The following is a 9,123-nucleotide window of genomic DNA, read 5'->3' as shown; positions in this document are numbered from 1 at the left end:
TTTAGCAAGAATCCTAAGCACTTTAATCTCCTATTCTACTCCTCTAACTCTTCCTTGACTTTTGAGGAAGCAGTCTCCTACCTGCGAACTACTCGATAAGTCTTCGCGTCCAGGATGTCGTCGTCGTGGTGTGCGCAAGGGTTGAGGTTTTCAGTAGAAGGTGGTTGACTTGTCCGCCCCCAGATTAGGTTTTGAAAATGCTATGGAGAGAAACAACACTTATTTGCACTTTCCTTAAACCTTTTCTTTTATCTGTAAAATGCCTTAGAATAAATTCTACTCACTTCCTTTCCCTGCTTGGTAGGTTTAAACACGACTTTTTCCGTAAAGATTAATAGTTTAGTTCACTATTAAAACCATTGAGATTCCGGCTGAAACTTCAGAAAATTCTGTGAGGATAAATATTATCTATACATTTGTTTTAACATGTACCACCTAGTTTTTCAAACATTATAAACATTAATGTTCGAGTTAGTCTTTGACTTGCTTCACAAAAGAATACCTTGAAAATAACCATATACATTCAAGTTCTAATTAGTCTTTGACTTGTGGTTCACAAAAGAATATGCTGGAAAACACCATTAAATATTATTTGCCAATGTCCAAAACAAAGTCTCTTGAATCCTAAAACAAAGTCTCTTGAATCCTAGCGTTGGGCGCCTTGATGAGAAAAATGTACTTAGCTTTTTATTCTGAGGTATCCGATAATTCCTGGAGGTTGGCTGACTCTGACTCGGGCCTTCGACGATGTACGCGAGCTCTCGAACGCAGGTGTTGCTTCCACGATGCTCCGAAGACCAAGCGTCTTCTGGAACCCTGGGTGTGGCTTTTATAGTCTAGCCACACCCTGGGACGTCGGGGAATGGCAGCGTGCCACGCCCAAACCTGCCGAGCACTCCGAGAACGGAGCACCGAATCATTTTGCATCGCGCACCAAAAAGATGCGTGTCATTTTTAAAGCGCGTCTTTTTTTCCTTTTCTTTGCTGCAATACAAGCGCGTCTTTTTCCCTGGTATTTGACAACATGGAATACCACATGAAAAACGTATAAGAGCTTGAAACATGCATAAAAACGTGAACAGGGAACCTTTACCAATGACATATTGATAACCATAATGACATAGTTCACAGTAACCGGTTTTCCTTACATACTAACCCCCTTTCTTCCTTTTAGGTACAGGAGTGCAGGTTGCACGGGATAGGGGTGGGTTTTCTCGAAGGGTGTTCTAGGCTCGTCATGGGCTTGGAAAGACAGTGTCATGACAGTACCCTCCCCGTAGAATCCCCCCTAATACCATTGGGATTGGCTTTGGTTTGTCTGGGAAACGATTATGGAAAGTCTTTAAGACTTTGGGAGAGTTTTTTAAGTTTTCTAGGGGCTCCCAAGAGCGATCCTCTGGACCATAGCCCTTCCAGTCCACCAAGTAAAACAATTTACCTTTCCTTCTCTTGGAATCTAAGACTGCCTTTACCTCATATTCTAAATCACCCTCTACATCGATTGCAGGTGGCTGAATAAGCTTCCGAGTGTCAGGATCATAAGGTTTCAGTAGTGAGACGTGAAACACTGGGTGGATACGATAAGAATCAGGTAGTTTCAATTTCATGCTGACAGGATTAACAATCTTTTCTATTGGAAAAGGTCCTATGAATCGAGGACGAAATGTTTTATGATTTTTTAATCTTAGATTTTTTGTGGCCAGCCACACTTCGTCACCCACTGAATATTCAGGCTGTTTTGACCGATGTTTATCAGCAAATTTCTTTTGTACTTCTTTTGCATGTACTAGCTGCTGCTGAGCTTCTTGTTGAATCGAGACCAGATTATTTACAAAATCAGTGACTGCTGGCATATCATCAGAAACCTTTTTATCTATACCTAGCATATCCTTAGGATGAAAACCATGGACACAGAAAAAGGGTGACATACCAGTTGAAGAATTGTTTGAATTATTATAAGCGAATTCAGCGGCCCAAATAATATCTGACCATTCCTGATCATGGGTGGTTAGTAAACAGCGTAGAAACTGTTCCACTGTCTGATTTGTGCGTTCAGTTAGTCCATCAGTTTGCGGATGATAACTGGATGACATGCGCATTTCCATCTTTAGTGATTTCCCTAGACCTTGCCAAAAATGTGACACAAACTGTGAACCCCTATCTGATAATACCACAGATGGGATTCCGTGTAACCTAACAATCTGTGTGACAAAAATGTGTGCTAACTCCAAGGCAGATGGAAGCTTTTTTAAAGGGATGAAATGAGCATATCTAGAAAAGTGGTCCACTATTGTAAGAATGGTGGTAAACCCTGAAGTGGTGCGAGGCAATTCTACAATGAAATCTAAAGATACCGTATGCCAAGGCTGAGGAGGAACTGGCAAAGGCATAAGAAGACCAGATGGAGATTTATGAACCGCCTTATTCCTGCTACAGACAGTGCATGTTTGTACATATTTCTGAATGTCCTTTAACATGCTCTGCCACCAAAAGTGTCTTTTTATGAGTTGATACATCTTGGTAACCCCTGGATGAATTGACAGCATAGAATCATGGTAATTTTGCATTACTTTTTCTTGTAAATTTGCATTGGGAACAAAAACTTGGTCATTCATAAACAACAAATTATCTTTCCATTGCAACAAAGGAAAACGCTTATTCCATTCAGCACTTGTATGATCTTGTAAGGCTTTCTCAATATCAGGTAAAACGTCTGAGTTAACAAGACCAATCTGAAACCTATCCTCTGAAATTATAGGGTGTAACTTTTCCTTTTGTAGATTCAGGTCATCACTTAAACCGATTCTAGATAAAGCATCAGCTTTGTTGTTTTCTTTTCCTGGTCGATAGGTTATGATGAAATCATAATCATTAAAAAACAAAGTCCAACGCAGTTGGCGAGGAGTCAAAGCTTTAGCGGATCTGAGGGTTTGTAGATTCCTGTGATCTGTATATATGGTTATTGGATGTCGAGCCCCTAGCAAGTAGTGTCGCCATTCTTTGAACACAGCTTTTATAGCCAATAACTCTCGATCTGCAATTGCGTAATTCTGTTCAGGAGGGGTTAACTTTCTAGAATAGTATGCAATGGGGTGTAGTTGTCCAGTTTTAATACTTCTCTGAGATAAAATCCCTCCTATGGCAAATTGTGAAGCATCAGCTTCTACTATGAACGGCTGGGAGGGGTCAGGGTGCTTTAACACTGGGGCTGTCACAAATAGATCTTTAAGATCTTGAAAAGCCTGTTCACTTTCTGAAGTCCAATCAAATTTTGTGTTCTTGCGTAACAATTTTGTGATAGGCGTAACTTTTTGAGAAAAATCCTTAATAAATCGCCTATAGAAATTCGCAAAACCCAGAAAACTCTGTATCTGCTTTACTGAAGAGGGACTGGGCCATTCAATTATTGCCTTGACTTTCTTTGGGTCCATTTCAATTCCAGCTGGACTAAGGATATACCCCAGGAAGTCCACTGTGGTCACGTGGAACAAACTTTTTTCAAGTTTGACAAACAAAGAATTTTGTAAAAGCTGTTGAAGAATGGCTCGTACTTGCTTTACATGCTCAGTTTTGTTTTTTGAATAAATTAGGATATCATCAATGTAGACAATACAGCAAATATCCAAAAAATCTCTCAGCACCTCATTTATAAAAAACTGGAACGCCGCTGGTGCATTGCAAAGTCCGAAGGGCATCACCTGGTATTCATATAAACCAAATTTAGTTCTGAAGGCTGTTTTCCATTCATCGCCCTCTCGAACTCGCACCAAATGATATGCGCCTCGCAGATCCAGTTTCGTATAAATGGTGGCATCTTTGATCTGATCAAGTAAGGTCGGAATCAAAGGTAAGGGATATCGATTCTTTACCGTCACATTGTTGATGGCTCGATAGTCGATGCAGGTGCGCAATTCTCCTCCCTTTTTTGGGATAAAGAAGAGAGGAGAAGAGACCGGAGACTTAGAATGTCGGATGAACCCATTGGCCAAGTACTCATCCAAATAATTACGTAGATGTTCATTTTCTTTCTCTGTTAAAGCGTAAATACGACTACAGGGCAAGGATGCCCCTGGGACCAGATCTATTTGACAGTCAAAGTCTCTATGAGGAGGCAATGTCTCTGCCTTTTTCTTGTCAAATACATCCAACAAGTCTTGATATTCTTCAGGTACCCCAGCAACCACTAGAACACTCTTGGATCTTTTTGGAAAGTCATATCCTTGGATTAACAATTCCGAACCTGGGAATTGTTTGAAACACTTAGCATGACAGTAATCGGACTTGAATAAAATACTCCTGTTAGTCCAATCTATATAAGGATTATGTAAAACTAGCCATGGAATCCCCAGAATCAAACCGAATTGAGGTGCATCAATTATGTCAAAAGTTATTTCCTCTGTGTGTTTTTCTGCACAAGTCATGTTTAAAATTTCAGTATGGTATTGTATGAGTCCTGACGTGAGTTCCTTTCCGTCCACAGCCCTAACTACTTCTGGTGAATCCTTAACTATTTGTTCTAGACCTAACTTCTGAAATAATTTAGTGTCAATGAAATTTCCAGTTGCTCCGGAATCAATTAAGGCATCTATGGACCAGGACCGTTCCTTATTCAGTTGAGACTGAAGAAGAATACGCATACTCAGGTGACAATGAGAGGCAGTTGGAGTTAAGGAGGCCAAAGTGATAGACGGACTCGGTAGATTGACCTCTGTATCTACCGAGAGAGCTAGTTTTCCGACTGTTGTATTGTTGCAACTTCAGGCATTTTGGTCTTAGGCCTTACAGGACGTGTGGGACAATCTTTTATAAAATGCCCGGTTTTCCCACAGTACATACATTGGTTCAGTTTTCGGCGCTTCTCTCTCTCATCCTTAGTGAGGGGTCCTCTAACTGTGCCTATTTGCATTGGCTCAACTGGATCAAGTTTAGAAGGGGAAGACTCTGCTCTTACATTCCCTTTTTCTTTAAAGATCATCATTCTAAAGTCTGTTTTCCCCCTCTCGCCTTTCCTTTCAGAAATTCTGTGATTTAATTTAACAACCAGATCTATGAATTCCTCGCAATCTGTAGGTGGATCTAAAATTTGTGTTATCATATCCTTTAAATCATCACGTAACCCACGATAAAACAATGAAACTCTTTTCTCCTCAGGCCACTCTGCTTCAATAACCAGCCTGTTAAAGATTGAAATATAATGTAGAAGATCTGAAGACCCCTGCTTTAAATTCAGCAGTTCATGATCTGCAGATTGCACAAATACATGTTTTGCAAACAATTTCTTCATTGCTCTTTTAAATCTTCTAAAATCAGTTAACATGGGATCATTCCTTTCTACATAAGGTACGGACCATAATGCAGCATCTCCGCCCAAATAGGACAAGATGAATGCCACCTTAGAAGAGTCATCGGGAAATGCTGTAGGTTTCGCCACAAAATGTAACTGACACTGGTTTAAGAAAATGGTGAACTTGTTACAATCCCCATAGAACCTCTCAGGTGGTGCTAATGGTATAGAAACTGGAGTAACCACCTGAATTTGAGGATTACCTGACGTATTAGAATTAGCTTCCCCACTATACAGAGTATGCATGGTTGGCTGAAAGATTGGTGGTTTCATATAAGATTTTTTATCTGAAGTAAAGGTCCAGGTCTGAGGACTTGGTGTAATTTTATTCTGAATAGCCGTTAAATCCTTCCTTAATTCTACATTTTCTGCCCTGATTTCTAATAGTACTGTAGCTAAATCCTGCAACGTGATTTGAGGAGATTCATCCATAGCGTCTGGGCAAAACTTTGCCGTGGGCTTGGTCTTCTGTCAGATATGATCAAGCACTCTTACCTGAGCTGAACACCAACCTTACCTGTAAGGTGCTTGATCGGTTTTGCAGAGACGCTATGGACCAATCCCCCAAAACCCTACCTTTTCAGCCAGTGATTCTTATTAACACACTAGGATGATGGGTAGCAGTCAGGGAGAGAGGCCGGATCTGACGCTACTTGTTGTCTAGTAGTCGACCTGAAAATATATACAAGAACATATATTTTAGCAAGAATCCTAAGCACTTTAATCTCCTATTCTACTCCTCTAACTCTTCCTTGACTTTTGAGGAAGCAGTCTCCTACCTGCGAACTACTCGATAAGTCTTCGCGTCCAGGATGTCGTCGTCGTGGTGTGCGCAAGGGTTGAGGTTTTCAGTAGAAGGTGGTTGACTTGTCCGCCCCCAGATTAGGTTTTGAAAATGCTATGGAGAGAAACAACACTTATTTGCACTTTCCTTAAACCTTTTCTTTTATCTGTAAAATGCCTTAGAATAAATTCTACTCACTTCCTTTCCCTGCTTGGTAGGTTTAAACACGACTTTTTCCGTAAAGATTAATAGTTTAGTTCACTATTAAAACCATTGAGATTCCGGCTGAAACTTCAGAAAATTCTGTGAGGATAAATATTATCTATACATTTGTTTTAACATGTACCACCTAGTTTTTCAAACATTATAAACATTAATGTTCGAGTTAGTCTTTGACTTGCTTCACAAAAGAATACCTTGAAAATAACCATATACATTCAAGTTCTAATTAGTCTTTGACTTGTGGTTCACAAAAGAATATGCTGGAAAACACCATTAAATATTATTTGCCAATGTCCAAAACAAAGTCTCTTGAATCCTAAAACAAAGTCTCTTGAATCCTAGCGTTGGGCGCCTTGATGAGAAAAATGTACTTAGCTTTTTATTCTGAGGTATCCGATAATTCCTGGAGGTTGGCTGACTCTGACTCGGGCCTTCGACGATGTACGCGAGCTCTCGAACGCAGGTGTTGCTTCCACGATGCTCCGAAGACCAAGCGTCTTCTGGAACCCTGGGTGTGGCTTTTATAGTCTAGCCACACCCTGGGACGTCGGGGAATGGCAGCGTGCCACGCCCAAACCTGCCGAGCACTCCGAGAACGGAGCACCGAATCATTTTGCATCGCGCACCAAAAAGATGCGTGTCATTTTTAAAGCGCGTCTTTTTTTCCTTTTCTTTGCTGCAATACAAGCGCGTCTTTTTCCCTGGTATTTGACAACATGGAATACCACATGAAAAACGTATAAGAGCTTGAAACATGCATAAAAACGTGAACAGGGAACCTTTACCAATGACATATTGATAACCATAATGACATAGTTCACAGTAACCGGTTTTCCTTACATACTAACCCCCTTTCTTCCTTTTAGGTACAGGAGTGCAGGTTGCACGGGATAGGGGTGGGTTTTCTCGAAGGGTGTTCTAGGCTCGTCATGGGCTTGGAAAGACAGTGTCATGACAGGGAGTCATGGCTGATGGTGTGTGGAGGATCTGTTGTGTTGCTGTCTTTTGGGGCTGTATGGGTGTTGAAGCTGTCATGGCTGTCTGCTATCTTGCGGTGGAAGAAGGTGGCGAGGGAGTCGCACAGGGCTTGCGACGGCAGGATGTCGTTGGTGTTGGAGCTGAGGGTTGGAGAGTTCCTTCACGATGTGGAAGAACTCCTTGCTATTGTGTGCGTTGTTGTCGAGGCAGTCTTTGAAGGAGGTCCTCTTGGCCGCCCTGATGAGGTAGTGGTGGTTGTGGATGACGTCCTTGTGTGCTGCGTGGCTGTCCGGAGTTTGTTTACTGTGCCATTTCTTCTCTAGTTTCCGACAGGCTTGCTTGGAGGCTAGAAGTTCTGGGGCGAACCAGCTGGCCCTCTTGCTGGTGTCTCTGTGGGTGGTTTCTTCAGTGGGGTGAGGGTGTTGGCGCAGTCCTTGATCCACTGTCTGAGGCTGTGGGCACCGTCGTCGGTGTTGGAGGGTTCGGTGGGTGGGCTGAGAGCGATGTTTGCGTGTAGTTGGTCTTCGGTGATTTTGTTTTAGCAGCGGCGGGGGATCTGTTGCGTGAGGTAGTGTGTGGTGGGTTACTGGAAGGCGAAGTGGATGCAGCGGTGGTCGGGCTTGAGGAGTTTGTGGTGTGTCTGACGGAGATGTGCAGGCTTGAGGAGAAGACGGGGTTGAGCGTGTGGCTGGCGGAGTGGGTGGGCGTTGTGACGAGTTGCTTCAGTCCGAGGTTGGCGAGGTTGTCGATCCGGGTTGTGGAGCTGTTGTCTTTGTTGTTCTCAAGGTGAAAGTTCAGGTCTCCGAGGAGGATGTAGTCGGTGGAGGTCAGGGCATTGGTGAGGAGCTTGAAGGATATCCTCTTGTTGACGGGGAGCCAGTGCAGGTTTCTCAGGTGGGGGGTGATGTGGCCGTGGCGTGGCGTGTCGTACTGAGGCGTTTTGGATGCGTTGTAGTCGTTTGATGAGCTTGGTCCTGGCTCCCGGGTAGAGTTTGTTTCCGTAGTCGAGTCTGCTGCTGACGAAGGCTTGGGTGCCTGTCTTTCTTGTGGCTGCATGAACACTGGTTAACTGATGTGGGAGATATGGAAGAAGAGGACTAGCAGGAAGCCGTTGGTTCCCCCCCGGGAGGCGGCGATCTCTTCCAGACTAAAGCTTGCGCAACTCAAAATTCTGCATAGGGTATATTTATCAGGCCTAACTCTCGTAAAAATGGGATATAGTCAAGACTCTATTTGTGGCATAGTATGTGGCAGGGAGGGCACATCCATACATATCATCTGGGAATGTGTGCATACAGCGCTATTGGTCTGCAGTAACCCGTTGTATGGAAGAGGTCCTGGCAACCCAAATAAAACACACAATAAGATTATGTATTTTTAATTTTTGGGAATGCACGGACTTCGGTAGTGAGGAAAGGTCCTGGGTTGCGTTGGGGATGTTAGTAGCTAAACATACCATCGCAAGAGTATGAGGAGTGCTGGAGACACCAACGATTACAGAATGGAAGAAAGACCTGGACTGGTGTATGTTGATGGAATAAACAGTATATGAATCGAGGGGGTGCCCAAGGAAATGGTCACAAATATGGGGCAAATGGAATGAGTACAGGGGATATATCTGTGAACCTCGGCAAGGGACCCTCTAATTGACTCCTGTCACAGATTAAGTGAGATATCATAGAACCATTAGCTCAAAGGGAAAGGATAGAATGGGGTGGGAATCAAGGTTGTACTGCTATGATTGTCATGCTCAGTATAACCATGTGAGATTCTGTATTATTATATTAGTATTGTC

Source organism: Lissotriton vulgaris, unplaced genomic scaffold, assembly GCF_964263255.1.
Source record: "Lissotriton vulgaris unplaced genomic scaffold, aLisVul1.2 SCAFFOLD_3574, whole genome shotgun sequence".
NCBI classification, from domain to species: Eukaryota; Metazoa; Chordata; class Amphibia; order Caudata; family Salamandridae; genus Lissotriton; species Lissotriton vulgaris.
The sequence above is the reverse complement of the archived record's forward strand: the minus strand, read 5'-3'. Positions refer to the sequence as shown.